This window comes from Benincasa hispida, chromosome 9 (genome assembly GCF_027475165.1).
Source record: "Benincasa hispida cultivar pf3 chromosome 9, pf3_genome.v1.1, whole genome shotgun sequence".
Classification (NCBI taxonomy): Eukaryota; Viridiplantae; Streptophyta; class Magnoliopsida; order Cucurbitales; family Cucurbitaceae; genus Benincasa; species Benincasa hispida.
The window spans coordinates 56088988-56098533 of NC_143486.1; the positions used below are offsets into that span (position 1 = coordinate 56088988).

Below are 9546 nucleotides of genomic sequence, written 5' to 3' on the forward strand. Positions count from 1 at the left end.
AAGTGTTTGGATGTATTGGTATGAATTTGTGTTTTTGGCTACATTTTAGGGTTGGAATTAAATTCTAATGTTTGCTTTAGGTTCAATTCAATGTTCTTTTTAGGCAAGGAGAAGAATAAATTCATTGGGATTGAGCTCGAACTCTCAAGTAAGTAATCTTACTACTGGAACTGCCCATGGGCCAGTCACTGGATGTATGCTAGCATGATGGATCAATGTTATGGTAGAATGACAACATGATGAACTGATAGTTTAGTATATGTTATGGTAGAATGACAGCATGATGAACTGATAGTTTAGTACAACCGCTATATGTTCTTGCTTGAGGATCTGAAAGATGTATTTGTGCACATGGATACTTGAATGCTAGCATAAGATGATATTTGATTCCATGAGGTTGTATATGATCTATGGATAATGAGGCATGTGTGTTTGTTGTAGAGCCATGGTGATAAAGCATATATGTATGTCATAGAGCTATATTATGATAATTATGGTGTCGAGCCTACGATAGTGATTTTACTGATTAGTTAGAATGCCCACTAGGTTTGTGTTTCCTTCGGGATTCACCAGTTATTATGTCTCCTTTAGGATTCACCAGTTTTTGTTTCCTTCAGGATTCATCAGTTATTGTGTTTCCTTTGGGATTCACCATTTATTGTGTTTCCTTTGGGATTCACCAGTTTGTGTTTCCTTCGGGATTCACCAGTTTATGTTTCCTTTGGGATTCACTAGTTATTGTGTTTCCTTTGGGATTCACTAGTTATTGTGTTTCCTTCGGGATTCATCAGTTTGTGTTTCCTTCGGGATTCATTAGATATTGTGTCTCCTTCGGGATTCACCAGTTTGTGTCTCCTTCGAGATTCATCAGTTTGTGTTTCCTTCGGGATTCACAAGTTATTGTGTTTCCTTCGGGATTCACCAGAGGTACTAGGCATATTTAGCTACAGTAGGATAGAAATAAGTTTCTTTTTCATGTATGTATGTGTCTTGATAACGGGCAGAAATGCACGTTATTACAGTGCTAAGTTATTAAAAAATGCTAGCTTGCGTTGATAACATCTGTTAGATTGCGTCCAAAAAGTATTAAGTTCTTAACATTGCGGTCGCATGAGTTCATCGCATACAAACGATTAATTTTTGTAATTTTATCCAGAATATACGTTGACGCAAGGCGAAAAGCGCGATCACAAGAAATCAACGGATGATCGCAGCATTACCACAAGACTTTGCGGTGATTTGTGTTCACATACACCTGCACAAGAAGGATTGTCGCATAGAGCCGGCTCAACCTGGTGGGCGTATCTGGGTGAAAGACATAATTAATCACGATGGGACAGAAATCTGATGATGGTTGAATCCAAATTAAGTTGACAAGCCACTAACGATAACAAGTACATTCAGCTTTTCAGTGACAAATATTCGGCGCATCAGTCAGAGAATAAAAGCCATCCCATCTGTGCAATCATAAGAGAGAAGCCATCCTTCACCCCAAAGCTCTATAAATATCGAAGGCACCTTCAAAAAAGGAGTTTGGATACTTAGATAAATTTCTCCATAGTTTAGCCTTGTCCATAGTTTTCCTTTTTATTTTAAGGCGGAGCAAGAGAAGAGCCGAGATGCCGAAAGATCGCTCAGGGTAACTCGAGGGAGAAACTGGAGGTGTAGAAAGAAGAGAGCGGGCCGACTCTCGTGAGAGCGAGATTATCTTTCGAACACGAGTAGAAAAGACAGTGTAAAAGCCTGGGAAGCAAGAGATTGCTACCAGGCTCTTTATTCTATTCTTGCATTGTTATTTTGTACTTCAACTTTATATTTATACAATGGAAGTTCTTATTCTATATTTGTTCACTCTCTGAGCACGCATGAGTAGCTAAACTTATCGAATGGGTTGAGAAGAACTAAGCTAACATGACCTAGGATCTTCATCTCATGCGATTATTTTGTTTTATGTTGTGCCTAACATCCCTTTAGAGCTACTCGAGAGAGAGTCTAAAGAAAGAACCTGAGACTTGAGAGAGCTAGGTTAGAATCTAGACTTGAGAGAGCAAGATTAGATCTGCATAAACAAGAGATAGGGACTTAGAGATAAGCTCTGTTTGTCAACCTGCATCGCATGCACCCTAGAGATAGGTATGATACTATATGGTCGCCAAATTTGTGTGTGTGTCATTTTTTCATCGTATAAATAAGAATAGAGGCTTATGTGTAGGTCCTATAGACTTATCTCATATATCACATGCGTCCTAGCATTAGAAGCCGTAGCATTCACATCGAGAGATGGTTTACTATTGAATGTGTGTTGCATGATCGCATAGCATGAACGCATCCTAGGAAGTGTTAGCCAAACCTTTCTTAACCCGTTCACCACATACTCATCGCATCTTCCGCTTTATCAACTCTTTACGAACTCTGCCGCATTTGTTTATTTGTATTACCGCAAACAACATTCCCAACAACTACTTAATTTATTTGGTTACTGCAAAGTCTTCTGAGAAATTACCGCCGCATATTATTTTCCAAGTCCCTGAGTTCGATCCTGGACTTACCAGGAAACTCAAAGGGGTTTACACTTGGATTCTACTGAGAAAACTTGAGTGCTCAATGCATTTTCATCATCGCATTTCATCCATAATTCCACCTCATAAAATAATGCATCAAGTTTTTGGCGCCGTTGCCGTGGACTTTGGCAAATCAGTGTGCTAACGGTAATTTTTGTGATTTCTTTGCAGAATCTCACTCTTTGGCGAATTACGACCTGGAGATTGAGAGGATGTTCATAAGGAGATTAAGAGACTGCCAACAACAACAGCAAGATAAAGAAGATATGGCGGAGCAGCCTGGAAACGGAGCACCAAACGAAAACAACGTCATAGCAAATCCAATCCTTCTGGCAAACGATCGTAATAGGCCCATTAGGGACTATGCATCGCCAAACCTCTATGATTTCTCTCCAGGAATCATGAGGCGTGCCTAGAAGCCGATTCGAAATGAAACTGGTGATGCTACAGATGATTCAGACTATAGGACAATTCAAAGGAAGTCGTGGCGAGGACCCACACGCCCACCTCCGTAGCTTTATAAAAATCTACAACACTTTTGTGTTCCCGAACATCTCTGACGAAGAAGTTCGACTAACTCTGTTTCCATTTTCTCTATGTGATAAGGCAAGAAAATGGGTGTATTCCCTCAAGCCAGGTGAGATCACTTCATGGGAACAGGTCGTAGAGAAATTTATGAAGAAATATTTTCCATCTACTGAAAATGCTAGACGAAGGAAACTAATCACTAGTTTTGAACAAGACATGGACGAATCGCTCAGCGATGCCTGGGCGAGGTTTAAGAGGTTCATCAGGGACTGTCCACACAACGGATTACCAGACTGCCTTCAGATGAAAATTTTTTATCACGGTTTAAATCCTGCTTCGTAGACCACTGCAATGCAGCAGCCGCTTGTGGTCTGCTAGACAAGACGTATGACAAGGCTAAGAACATCTTGGATCGCATCTCTAAAAACCACGAGGATTGGAGAGAGAGTGATCAGAGATTGAGAATCAAGGATAATGATGCAAGTAATGGTACTATTGCTTCACTACAGAATCAGATGACCGCAATGATGAACCTAATTCAAGGAATCACGATCAATAGTCCAACACCACAAACTGGGCAAGTAAATGCAATTAATCAGAACACCGCAAGGTGTGCGACTTGCGGTGATGGACATGCAATGGAAGAATGCCCACAGAATCCACAGTCTATTTACTTTGTGAAAAATAATCCATTTTTTAATACCTACAACCCCAAATGGAGAAACCACCCCAATTTTGCATGGAAGAATCAGCAGTAGAATTTCCAATCTATGGCACAAAAAGAAGGACCACCTGGATTCTTCCCGCAGAATAACGGTCAGACAAGCAATCAAGCCTGTAGCTTGTAACCGCAGTAATCTTCGTCCTTGGAAAGCCTGTTGAAGCAGTATATAGAGAAAAACAAAACTGTTCTTCAAAGTCAGGCTATGTCCATCCGCAATCTAGAGTTTCAGATGGGCCAGATTGCAAGCAAGCTAAAGAACAGACCGCAAGCTGCTCTACCGAGTTCAACAGAACTCCCACAAAACCCGAGGGGATCAGGTTAAGAGCAATGTCAAGTTGTGACATTGCGGAGTGGAAAAACTGTTGAGGGAGAAAGAAAGGAACCTAGTCGGACTGCTCCCATTGCGTTGGAACTTGAGATTGTGGTGACCCAAGAAGAAGAGAGGGAAAAATAAGCGATAGAGCCAGAAGTTGGGTCCACCTTTAAGCCAACATAAAAGAGGACCGTGAGAGTGCAGTTACCACCTTTCCCGTAGAGACTTGGAAAGAAAAAGAATGACGAGGTACAATACCAACACTTCATGTCTATGTTAAAACAATTACATATTAATATTCCATTCAGTTAAGCGATTGAGGAGATGCCTGCGTACGCGAAATTTCTGAAGGATATGGTAACCAAGAAGAGGGGCACTAGTAAGTTTGCCACGGTGGCTTTAACGCAAATCTCGAAATCAATAATTCCACCGAAGATGAGTGATCCTGGGAGCTTTACTATACCTTGCTCCATTGGAGGAGTGTACATTGGGCAAGCATTGTGTGACCTTGGAGCCAACATCAACTTAATGCCTCTGTCGATCTTTAAGCAGCTGAATATGGGGTAACTTGTGCCCACAATCGTGACTCTCCAACTTGCAAATAGATCTCTGGTGCATCTAGAGGGAAGGTGAAGGATGTGCTGGTCACCATCGACAAATTTATCCTACCAGCTGACTTCATCATCTTAGATTACGAAGCCGACGAAGATGTGCCCATCATCTTGGGGCGACCATTTTTATCAACAGGTCATGCTCAGATTGATGTACACAAAGGAGAGATCACTTTAAGCATAAATGGATAGAAGTTCAAGTTCAACATAATCCATGCCATGAAGTTTCCTGACGAAGAAGACCTGTATGACTCTAACGACGACCAAAATTTGACTGAAGAAGAAAAGCTTGACAAAGAGAATGAAGAAGAGGATGCAAGCGCATCCATTGCTGCATGTAATGCGATCATAAAAAAAAAACAAAAACAGAAGTTAAGATGATCGAAACTCAAGAAGAAGAGCCAACAGAAAAAGAAGAAAGAAAAACAACGCAACCGTCCTTAGTAGAACCACCAATAATGGAATTGAAGACCCTGCCGAACAACTTAAAGTATGCATTTTTGGGGCAGAATGAGAAGTTGCCAGTAATTATTTCCTCGGAACTTAATGAAGACCAGAAGAATGCATTGATGAGCATTTCAGGAAACATGTGCGAGCAATTGGCTGAACAGTTGCAGACATTCGAGGAATTCGCCCCACATACTGTATGCACTGCATACGTCTCGAAGAAGACCACAAGGCATCGATCGAACATCAGCACAGACTCAACCCTACGATGAAAGAGGTCGTTAAAAAGGAGATCATTAAGTGGTTAGATGTGGGCATTATTTATCTGATAGCAGACAGCATGTGGGTCAGCCCCGTGCAGTGCGTGCCGAAAAAAGGCAACATGACGGTAGTCCCCAACGAAAATAATGAGCTAATACCGCAAAGGACCATCACCGGGTGGCATATTTGCATGGACTACCACAAGCTGAATGTGGCAACGAAGAAAGATCATTTCCCTCTACCGTTCATTGACCAAATGCTAGATCATCTACCAGAAATGACTTTTACTACTTTCTGGATGGTTATGCCGTGTATAACCAGATTATGATTACTCCAGAAGATTAGGACAAGATCACATTCACTTGCCCATATGGGACTTTTGCTTTTCGCCGCATGCCATTGGGCCTCTGCAATGCGCCGACCACGTTCCAAAGGTGCATGATGGCCATCTTTTCAAACTATCTTAAGGACTCTGTTGAAATCTTCATGGACGACTTCTCTGTCTATGGGCACACCTATGACATCTGTCTGGCCAATGATAACTTGTAGAAATACAAGTTATTTATATTGTTTTATTTAGATATTGTGGCTAAAAGAAAGAAAAGTTGCATCAATAGTAAAGAAATTGGCTAAGAAATGTGGGAATTATAAAATGTCGTCAATACACCCATTAACACCATTACGATGGTAGAATAGAGTGTTTCAATTTCTGTTTTGCAAGAAATCAGTCACCACATGCGTTAATAGCTCAAAGATAAAATAAACAATGCATCTACGTCACATTACACCCATCATTTTGGAATGAAGAGATGATCAACGCAATGATGGCACATGCGACAATCGATCAAGAGCTTAGCGATCAACGTAATTTCAACCGCATGCGATAATAAAAAATAACACCGCATGCGACGATCGATCGAAGATGTAAAGAGCAATGCATTTGCGGAGGATTCTGACAAATGTACAGCTTTCAGTTGTGCATTTTTGACGGGTTGATTGCATAACAGAAGGAATATTCACTCTGCCATTTCAGGAACTACCATAACCATAAAGTGGGAACCATGAAGTCAAAGAGCCAAGCTTCACTTATAAATAGCTTATGCAAATTCACTGAGAAATATATATGAATACATAGAGACGTGCATATATCCATTCTGAGAGAGAGACTGGTCTAAAGCGAATGTCTAGAGTAGATCCGGGATAATCACGAGACAAGGCCGAGAGGTGAGTCTCCGAGAAAGGAATCCTTCCAATCCCCACTATTGAAGCTCTGTGTGAAGGTCATTTCTACCAGAAGAGCAAGCCTGAGAGGGAAGCTCTTCTCTCCATTACTTCCACATGCCAGCAAACAAAACCTCCATTCGAAATCTATGTCAAGACATTGACACTTCTTCTGTATTTGTTTCTAATCTCTTTTTCATCATCTGTATTCATCTTCTCTAATCATTCATTCACACCATTTATCAAACGCTTAATTCTATAATTAAATGTTATGATAATTACCATTGTCATCTCTGTCTATTTCTGTTCATCCATAATCCATTTTCTCCATGATGTTTTCATAATTCCCTAGGTAAATAGAAAGAATTAAGCGAGTGAGTTAATTGTGTTAAAGAAATAATTAAGTTTAGCTAAAGCATGCTTGACGGCATCTTCATCTTTGAGAGCAGAAGTGAATATGTTATTCCGCCTATTGAGAGAAGGTTGGAAGAATGCATTAATTAAAGCGAGAAGTATTTCCAGAGATGGAAACAACCTTGCGTTCATCACGTTCATCCCTATTTCACCATAGAGATATGGGAATGCGGCCGATCACCGAGAGGTGTACGCCAAGGGAAAGCGGAACCTTAGTTGCATCTTTAACGCAATTGACAAACGTGCATTGTTTTTACTATTTATTCTCTCTTTTTCTGCTACATCCATAAAGACTTGCCATTACATACATAGATTCTTTGTACAACTTCACATTCAGTTCTCAAACTCAGTTTCGTGTATCATGTATCTTCTATCTTGTATCATATTAGTTTAGGATTTTATTTTATCAACGCAATTTTATTTCATCACAATTTACATTCCTGTATAAACCTAATTCTTTATTCATTGTTATACTGGTCGTATATATCATAAAAGTAACGCATTAATGAAAACAATCCCTGTGTTTGACCTCGGATTATTCTGAGAAACTTGTGTTGGAATTATACTTGGTTTCAGCACAAGGAAACTTGTGACAAGAACTACTACATCGCATACTACGAGCATAGCATTAATAACACATATATTTAGACGTAGTATCTCATAAAATTATCTTTAATGCAGATATTTGTTCATTCATTCATATTCATATTTGTCCACATGCTTAAAGTTAAAGATATGAATTCAGCGTTACAGCCAACCTAAAGAAGATACTGAAAAGATGCAAGGAGACGAATCTCGTTCTTAACTGGGAAAAATGCCATTTTATGGTAAAGGAATGCATCATGTTGGGGCACAAGGTTTCTCGGGACGGGTTGGAGGTGGATAAAGAAAAAATAGAAGCAATTGAAAAACTCCCACCTCCAATAAGTGTGAAGGCTGTAAGAAGTTTCTTGGGGCATGTCAGATTCTATAGACGCTTTGTCAAGGACATTTCGAAAATAGCACGACCACTGAGTGCGTTAATGGAGGCTGACAAAAAATTTGATTTTGACAACAATTGCCTCAACGCATTCGAGATTTTGAAGAATGCACCGACTACCGCGCCTGTATTAATCACACCTGATTGGACACTTCCTTTTGAATTAATGTGCGATGCAAACGGGTATGTGATGGGAGTAGCTCTGGCATATGCAAGTAAGACACTGAATCCTGCTCAGACTAATTACACCACCACAGAAAAGGAGCTACATGCGGTAATTTTTGCATTGGAAAAATTTAGAGTATATATGCTGGGAACAAAGGTACTTATCCAAACTGATCATTCAGCGATAAAGTATTAATGACAAAGAAGGATGCGAAGTCGAGGTTGATCAGATGGGTTCTCCTCCTCCAAGAATTTGACATAGAAATAATTGATCGCAAAGGGACGGAGAACCAAGTTGCGGATCTCTTGTCCAGATTGGAAAACCCTGAGGTTGACTGCAATGAGTCAGAGGTGAGTGTGGTGTTCCCAGATGAGCAACTGTTCCACATTGAAGAATTGCCATGGTACGCTAACATAGTCAACTATCTGGTTTGCAAGCAATTTCCACTGGATTATACTGACCACCAGAATAAGAGGCTCAAGTACGAATGTAGATCATATTTCTGGGATGAGCCAAATCTGTATAAAAGGAGGGCAGACCAGATTCTGCGACTATGCGTACCAAATGCTGCTCAACAACCCATATTATCACAATGTCACGACTCACCATATGGTGGGCACTTTGGAGGACAGCGCACCACAACTAAGGTTTTACAGAGTGGATTCTTTTGGCAACCATTGCTTAAGGATGCTGCTGACTACGTGATGAAGTGTGATTGGTGCCAACGCATAGGTAACATTTAATGGAAACATGTAATGCCTATGAACATCACCTTAGAGCTTAAGTTGTTCGACGTATGGGATATCGACTTCATGGGACCATTCCCTCCATCGAATAGTAAAACTTATATTTTGTTAACCATCGACTATGTATCCAAGTGGGTAGAGGCAGTGACATGCGCCGCAAGCAATGCGGCGGTAGTCTCTCAATTCCTGAAGAAAAACATTTTCACTCGTTTTGGCACCCCACATGCCATAATAAGTGTGAAGGGTTTCACTTTGTCAATCATACTGTCAAGGAACTGTTGCACAAATATAACATTCTCCACAAAGTGGCCACCGCATATCATCTGTAGACGAATGGTCAAGCCGAGGTGTCCAATCAAGAGATCAAGTTGATACTTGAAAAGGTAGTAAGGCCTTCGCGAAAGGATTGGGTAATAAACTCGACGATACATTATGGGCATACCAGACTGCATTTAAGACACACATAGGTATATCCCCATATGCGTTGGTATTTGGTAAAGCGTGTCATTTGCCTCTGGAGCTGGAATACAAAGCATTGTGGGCGGTGAAGAAGCTAAACTTTGACGTGAGGAAAG

The 9546-nt window shown here is 40.5% G+C and overlaps 1 non-coding gene across 1 annotated transcript; it reads right to left on the reverse strand.

The window, feature by feature from the left end:
• Window positions 1-3269: 3269 nt before the first annotated feature.
• On the reverse strand, window positions 3270-3376 carry LOC120087385 (small nucleolar RNA R71). The gene has a single exon (XR_005484521.1). It is a non-coding gene; the product is annotated as a small nucleolar RNA R71 (small nucleolar RNA).
• Between the last annotated feature and the right edge of the window lie 6170 nt (window positions 3377-9546).